This window comes from Myotis davidii, unplaced genomic scaffold (assembly GCF_000327345.1).
Source record: "Myotis davidii unplaced genomic scaffold, ASM32734v1 scaffold608, whole genome shotgun sequence".
Lineage (NCBI taxonomy): Eukaryota > Metazoa > Chordata > Mammalia > Chiroptera > Vespertilionidae > Myotis > Myotis davidii.
Window position 1 is genome coordinate 1,850,948 of NW_006300025.1, and position 8,965 is coordinate 1,859,912.

Genomic DNA, 8,965 nt, shown 5'->3' on the forward strand with positions numbered 1-8,965 from the left:
AGAATGATTGTCTTCATGTCTACTTTGGCGGTAACCTGTTATGCAGCCATAGTAACTGGAACAAATCTAACGGTAGAAAAAACAATTACAATTTTCTCTCTGAGATCTTTATTAGACCTGGGTGTGAGGGTGCCACTGGACTTCTACTATGTGATGAAAAACATAAGGGACTAAATTCATTTTTAACAGATTTGTTATTTACACTTACCCTGTGCTGGACAGTAGGCAGTGTGCCGGGAACACAGGTGCTAGACATGGGGGTGATATCCCTTCTCTCCTGGAGCTTAGAGTCTAATGAGGGGTAATTGACAATGGAAATCCACCTATAAATACAGGGTGTCCCCCCGCCCCCAAATATATACACACTTTAACAGCTGATAGCTGATCTTTATTGAAGACCTGGGTGTGAGGGTGCCACTGGACTTCTATTATGTGATGAAAAACATAAGGGACTAAATTCATTTTTAACATATTTGTTATTTACACTTACCCTGTGCTGGACAGTAGGCAGTGTGCCGGGAACACAGGTGCTAGACATGGGGGTGATATCCATTCTCTCCTGGAGCTTAGAGGCTAATGAGAGGTAATTGACAATGGAAATCCACCTGTAAATACAGGGTGTCCCCCCGCCCAAATATATACACACTTTAACAGCTGATAGCTCAGTTTTGAAAAGTAAATTTATTTTAGTAAACACTGCCTTTATAATTATAATTAAAGTGTGTGTACACATTTTTCAAGCACCTATATTGAAGATAATTTTAGATAATGATAATTCTTACAGGACAAGTGAAACGGGGTGGGTGTTGAGCCCCCTGGTGGTGGGGGAGAGGCCCTTCTGATTGGGCAGTGAGGGAGAGGTAGCCCTGAACTCCACGTGGCAGTTCTGTTATCACAGAACTTGTTTTGAAACTGTGGATTTATTCCAAAGTGATTTAATATTAAGAAACAAGTTTTGAATTTTCTCATGCACAATTTCACCTTCAAACACACTAGATAAATACAGAACATTGCACCCAACTCAACTGAGCTGCGGGAATACACCAAAGGCATATATGCTCGAACATCTACCAGTCACCTCAGTTCAACACGTGTGCGGTCAGTCACACCTGTCCATGTCTAGTGATCCACCTCTGATTTCAGATGATGTCCTTCCATCCCATTCACAACTATTCACAGGCTGCAGCCCCTCAGCATCCACTTCCACAAGCAAATGCTAGGCCTTTTTCAAGGTAAAGCAATACATTTATTGTCATATGGTGTAAAACTATGCTGCCATTTTTATTAGGTTTCAATCATTTAAACTTTTTATTAGGTTCTAATCTGTTTTAATGTGTCACTGACATTTTTTAATGCTGTGCTCCTTTCCCCACATTTCCCTCACAAGTGGTTTGATTTGCATGATTCTGCGCAACATGGTGATTTTTTAGGGACACATGGGTTTTATTGTTGCAGAACTGACTGTCCAAGGACTATAGGGATCCTGTGAAGATTTTGGAGCAACAAGAGGCAAAATCAAACTCCATGTGAATGAGGAACAGGGTGAACGCATGGGCATGGCCAGGGAATGAAAGGAGATTAAGGGAGACAGCCATGAGGTCATGGTGAGCAGTTCATATGGGATGGGACACAGCATAGGAGTTAAATACATAGAGCATCAGTCTTGTTATGGGAGGAGCTGGATTGGAGAGGAGCAAGAGAGGGGAAAGGGAGGTGGTCAGCTGTGTTCTCACCAATGCTTTCCCTTCTGAGTGGAAACACCATAATGGAAAACAGGTTTCCTCAAGCAACTTGAATTCGCTTTTTTCACATTGCACCAGGGCCTAGGCCAGTGCTTCGGGGCTGACTAGGAGAAATGTGGCGTTAGTCCTGAGTGACATCTTCGCCATTACTGGTCCCACCTCCACTCTGAGAGGGGAGTGACTTACATGTGTGCGTAGTGGCAAAGCTGAGACTAGAAACCAAGTCTATTTTTGATTGATTGATTGGTTGGTTGGTTGGCAGTGGATGAGGGCACACCATTTTTATTTCTTGGCGGAGCAATGTTTTACACTCTTAAGTATTCCGTAATACCCACATTGAAGGGATTTGAAGAAATCTTTTTCCTACCAGTATCTCTTCATAGTATTAAGGATTTCTTTGGATGAATACTAGAAATTTTCAACTGTGACATTATTTCCAGTCATAAATTTTCTGCAATAAGCATCTATCCCTTTGGAATAAGAAAAAGAAATAAAAGTTACTTAATAGAAGATAAAATGCAATGAAAGGCTGTATTTCCTTATGGAGAAACTATTTTTTTAGATCCCACTGCAATAAACAATTTTGGCCTTAAATCCTATGTGGAAAGGTTATATATCTCTATCTCTATCTCTATCTCTATCTCTATCTCTATCTCTGTCTCTGTCTCTGTCTCTGTCTCTGTCTCTGTCTCTCTCTCTATACCTGAATTGTGTGCATGTAAAAATTGGATTACCAGTCGAATTATAGTGAATAGCTTTCTTAGGTTGAGCTACTCAGGAGGCAGTAGTTTATTTGAGAGGTGATACCAGGAAGCACTGAAAGAGGAGTAGGGAAATGAAAGCGAGAGTAGAAGAAAGCCAACAGCATGTAGCTTCTGGGGAACCTGGGGTTCCATCTCACTGGGGACCTCCGAGAGAGAGAGGAGCATGCGTAAGAGTTACCCTTCCTGAGGGGTGAAGAGGCTGGGCACTTGTTCACAGCTCCCTTCTGCTAGTGGTTTAAGGCTGCTCCCAGAAGGTGTTAAATTCCTGGCATGTCTATCTTCCATGTGCTCAGAGAAGGCTCTTGGTTAGGCAAAGATGCACAAGTGCTTGCAGTTGGAAGGCATTGGGTTGACACACACAAGAATGATAAGCGTTGAGAGGATGTGGGCTGGATACCCGTAGCATCCACTGAAATTCTGCCTTTCTTGATAAGTACCACCCACCAGCTTTTACTTGCATTTCTCTTCTGATGGGCCTGGGACTGTGGCAGGAAGGGAGCAGGAGTGGTCGAAGTGTTGAAAGCCCATAAGGGAAATTCTATGACTATGCTTATTGCTCCCCTATCACCTAACAAATGCTTGAGTGTTCACTTAGAAAGCTGACCTTCCCTGGTGATGCTGGGAATATTCAAAATAAAAGTGAAATCCAAGTTTCAACATTAACCCAGTATGGCCAGCGAAATTGAAGACTGTAGCATGAAAACATGATATCAAAACTCAGAGTCATTTACTTAGGAATTCACAAGGCTTCTTTCTTTATTTTTTATGATGCGATTGAACTGTTCTGCACATGAGGCTAGATTCCATCAACCCAAATCTATAAAATCCCTCACAATTCATTTTATGACGTGCTTGTAATACTGCAAGCTAAATTATTTTCATGATTTATTCTTTCATTTTGACCCCTCGGCTGGGGATTGTCCTCCCAAAATAGAGTTGCTAACTTCTTGGAACCTGTGACCACTGCGTGTTAAATGTCAGTGCACCATGACAAATAAATACTATTTCCGGGCCAAGTGGATAGTTGCAGAGTTCTGGACCTCAGGAGCCCTAAGAGAAACATAGACTTTTAGAACTAGAATCACAAACTTTTTTCATTTTATAGTTCAGGTTACTGAGGCCCAAGGTCACCCACCTTGTGTGAAGTGGAAACTAGAGTGAAACTTCACCATCTCCTTCTGTGAAGATTGATTGGCATGAGTATTGATTGGCAGCCCATACTGGTTGTCTGGGGAATGATACTGATTCTATAATTCTGTGATTCATATGAGTTGTTCCATCAGACCACAGGGTAGACGTTGATGAGAACTCCCTCTCCTTGGTCACTAAGACCTTTAGCGTAATGTCACCCTCTGCCATTTTCCTAAGATTTTTACTTTTCCCTTCCTTTTCTCCTTCAGGAAACATTGACTGATTACTTAAGGATATTGCCATATAGGACAAGCCTTATATAGCAATTTTGGAGAGTTAGGGATAGAGATAGAGAAGAGATGGCTGGGAGCCAGAACACTTACATTCTGGCCCCGTCTTCTTCCCATCACAGTGGAGGCAACTTTGAGGAGAAATTAAACAGTGCATGTGAGGAAACCACTCTATAGTGAGGTTGAGGTCATCAGAGATGAAATGTTCAAAGGGAATAAGGGAAGCTGAGTTCTTTGAGGATTCAAGCAAAACATCAGCTTTGAGGTCCAATGTGCCAGGGCTACCTGCTGGCTGGTCTAGGAAGGCAGGGGCTTAACACAGGTAAGCACATGGTGGGTGGTTGTTCTGGGCCTGTGCCTTGGCAGTGCATGTGCAAACAGGGCTGAAAACTTATAGGCCATTAAGCTAAGAAAATAACATTTTCAGCCTCCAGGCATTCATTTGTAAAATGGAAATAATTTTCATTGCCTTTTTATTTCTTGGATGGATTAATTAGGATAAAATAGAAGTACATAGAACAGTGCTCTGAATGTAGGTGTTCAACAGATGTTATTCATTATCTATAAATCTATCTATCTATCTATCTATCTATCTATCTATCTAGCATCACCATCAACAGTAATGACAAAGTTATGACCAACAGACAGTTTCCTGTTTCATCTCTTGCCTGAGACTTGAATTTTCATTGTCACATCTGGCTTTGTGTTCTTGCTTTCCAGGGAATTTTGAGCAGAGTTCTAGCTCACTTTCCATATCTGCTCCTTTAATCTGCTCTGCAACCATGTAGACATAAGGTTCAATCCCTCAATCTGGTTCCCACCACCCAACCACTCAAACAAGGTCTTTTTATGCAGACTTTACTGAAGGTTCAGGGGTCCAAGCAGCAGCAAAACTATGCTAGACCGGCTTAGTTTCTCACTATAGCCATTCCCTCTCCTTTGTTAATTATAGAACCTCAATTTTGTTTGTGGTGATAACATGCTCAAGAAGTATTCACTCTCTCAGGCTCCCTTGTAGCTGCGAGTGCGACACAATTCTGTCTAGCAGGGTAGGCCTTTGCTTTCCTAATTTAGACTTCTTTCTTTGCTGTTCCTGCCTAGAAGGTAAATGTGATGCTTGGAGTTACAGCAGCCACTCTGTGACTGTAATTTTTAAAAAGCACATGCTAAAGAAGACAGGAAGTTCTTATGGACATTATAGGGCAGCCAGACCATCCCTGAAATGACAACTTTGGACTTACTGTCATGTGAGAGAGAAAACAAAACAAAATGCTTCTATCTGTTTAGACCTGAGTCAAATGCTATCCTAACATGAAGGCAAATGCTGTGCTACAGCAGAGACTAAATTTTCTGTTTTCTTACACTGGTCTCTGGCTATTTCTCTCTGTGTGGGATCCCACTTCTAAATACCTTTCTTATCTTCTACTCCCAGCCCCACTCTGACTAGCAACTCTAAATTTTCACATATTGTTATCCAGAGAAATCCAACACCATTCACACCTTTATTTCCCAGTTCCTTTGTTCCCTAAAGATTCTATAAGACTTCAAGGTAAAAGGAGCTGTGCTGACACGAACTAGAACACTTACTTTATTTTCCTTTAAATTTTTTCCTATTTATTGAGTGTATTGTGGTGTCATTTTGGTTAACTCTGGTTAACAAAATTATACAAATTTGATGTGCACAATTGTAAAACACATCATCTGCACACTGTATTGTGTGCCCACCACCCCAAGTCAAATCTCCATCCACCATCATTTATTCCCTGATACTCTCCTCTACCCCCGTCTTCCCCCTTCACAAAACCCCTCCTCAGAAAATCACAACACTGTTGTCCATGTCCATGAGTTTTTTTCTTTTTTCCTTTTAGGACACTTACTTTAGAAGAGAGAATTGATTAAAGTCAGTATTATTTGATGTTGTATGTATTATATGAACTAGCAAGATAATTTATTGCATGCATATTTTGTATTTTTAGATGAACTTGCTCCCTGAATAGACAGGCAATATATATATTATAGAGAAAAAGGATCAGATTAAATGAGAGGACTAAGGCAGTATTTTAATTCTTGAGTCTAATAAACAGCCAAGGGAATAAAAAATTTTTCTTAAACGAGAGAGAGAGAATCCACTACATCCTTAAGCAGAGCACGATAATAGCTGTGTTTGAAAACCAAGACACACTCAGGGGTTCATGCTACTTAGACTTTGCTCCACTGTGCATATAATTAGAAACGATCATATCAATATATGGGATTCTTTAAAAAATATTTGCAGTTTTCTAAGTTCATTATAGATTATATGTCTGCTCTTAATTTCAGAGTTCATAAGAAATCATTTAATTTCAGGGCACAGGAGTGGGTAGTAGACACCCCCGGCTCCCAGGATTAGAGGAATTCAGGGGCGAGGGCGGGGCCAGGGCGTGGCTGGGGTTCAGTTCACTCCACAGGACTGGCCTTTAGCTCCATTGACTGATGAGTCATCATCAACCTGATGTCGGAAGGCGGGCTCTGTGCGACTTCTGAGGCTCGTGACCTCCTAGTCCTGTTTAGTAGCATTAATGACATTAACATCTGGCTTTTCCTGAGCATCCAGAAGGGCCAGTGAACTTGTGTAGGTCATGACTTGAGTCATTGGTAGAGGGGCCTAAACTATGTCCTTAAGCAGAGCACGATAATAGCTGTGTTTCAAAACCAAGACACACACTCAGGGGTTCATACTACTTAGACTTTGCTCCACTGTGCATATAATTAGAAATGATCATTCCAATATATGGGATTCTTTAAAAAATATTTGCAGTTTTCTAAGTTCATTATAGATTATATGTCTGCTCTTAATTTCAGAGTTCATTATAGATTATATGTCTGCTCGTAATTTCAGAGTTCACAAGAAATCTTTTGATTTCAGGGCACAGGAGTGGGTAGTAGACACCTCCGCTCCCAGGATTAGAGGAATTCAGGGGTGAGGGCGGGGCTGGGGGGTTGGGGGCTGAGGGTTAAGTTCACTCCATAGGACTGGCCTTTAGCTCCATTGACTGATGAGTCATCATCAACCTGATGTCGGAAGGCAGGCTCTGTGCGACTTCTGAGGCTCATGACCTCCTAGTCCTGTTTATTAGCATTAATGGCATTAACATCTGGCTTTTCCTGAGCATCCAGAAGGGCCAGTGAACTTGTGCAGGCCATGACTCGAGTCATTGTAGAGGGGCCTAAACTCAGGTCTGCCAGATTTCAAGGCCTCTTAATCACTATGGTGTTATGATATATTTCTCTTTTAGTTTTATGACAACCTTTTTAAATGTGCAGAAAAGCATGGGAGGTTAGTTTCCTTGTGGCCCCTCCCCACTCCTCTTCCTATGTTGTCACCGTTTCCCTTTTAGTTTTTTCACCTTTGAATTCTAGGTTTCACCTTTTATACTATGAAAAATAAATTCTTTCTTTCTCTGCATTTTTTTCCCCTCTTTTATTTTTTCTCTAACCCACAGCCTGCTGGTCCCTTCTTGTGAAGGGGAAGTAGCATTGAAACATGGGGACTGACTCTCTTTCTTAACTCCTCTGGGAAAGAGGGGAGATGCCCAAGCAAACCAGACAAACAGCCTCCTGTGGGCTCTGCCAGCACCTTGTGGGCACACAGAGGTCTCTGCCATTAGGAGAACCCTGGGGAGTTTTCCAGTGAGAATGCCAACAGGAGCCGCTTTTCTGGAACAATACTGTTTGCTTTAGATTATTTGTACCAACTTTTCAGCTGGAGACAAAGATGTGTTCGTGAAAGCTAAAATAAGTAACACCACTTTGTTCTTATGTTGTTTATATAAAATGGCAAAGTTTGTTAAGGACATAGGGACTCTTCGTTTTGTTAGTCCTCACTGGAGGGTATTTTTCCATTGATTTTTAGGGAGAGTGGAAGGGAAGGGGTGAGACAGAGAGAGAGAAAAACATCAACGTGAGAGAGACACATCGATTGGTTGCCTGCAACTGAGGTAAGTGCCCTTGACTAGAATCAAACCTGGGACCTTTCAGTCCCCGGGCCGATGCTCTATCCTCTGAGCCAAACTGGGTAGGGTGCATGGGGACTCTGTCTTCTGCTGATGCAAGCAGGCACGCATGCACAATGCTTTGTCTAACAAACTCTGGAAAGAGGTAGAAAACTAGACTGTGGACATCATCCTGGTGGCCGACACAACTCTACCTCTGAGCAAAGAAGCCATTGTATTATTACACGGTTATTTTCCCCATCCCGCCCCTGGCCATGTGTCAGTCACCGTCCCCAAAGACAGCCCACCTTTTTGCTAGGTTGGGATCTCACGCAATCACACGTGGAGTGATGGGCTCCAGGCAGAGGGAGCTGCTCTGGCTCGGGGACAGATTGAATTCATCCTACAGCCAGAAATGCAATCCATATCCTCATGCCTCAGCCGGGCACCCAGGCTTTTCCTATCCTATGGATTGTGTCCCACTCCTGTGTGTGTGTGTGTGTGTGTGTACTCAGTTGTGGTGAGAGAAGGAGTCTGCTGCCCACTACCAGGGCCTAGGAGCAGGGATGTACACAGAAGGGAGTTTGAGTAGGGAATGCAACAATATGATATTCTTAAAAATGTGTGAGTTTAAGGCAAATCAAACCTTAGGCTTTATAGGACAGTACCCTTCCTTCTAGGCCAGCCGTGGGCAAACTATGGCCTGCGGGCCAAATCCGGCCCTTTGGAAATGAATAAAACTAAAAAAAAAAAAACTAAAAAAAAAAAAAAAAGACCGTACCCTTTTATGTAATGATGTTTACTTTGAATTTATATTAGTTCACACAAACACTCCATCCATGCTTTTGTTCCGGTCCTCCGGTCCAGTTTAAGAACCCATTGTAGGCCTTGAGTCAAAAAGTTTGCCCACCCCTGTTCTAGGCCATTCATTTAGGAACAGTAAGGAAAGTCAGGAGATTGTCCAACGTGGTTTTCCCATCCTGATCACACTGAAACTCTCTTATCTCTTCCCGGGAGATAAGACAGTCCTGTTTTCTAACGTTCTGCCAGCGAGGGGATTCTACTCT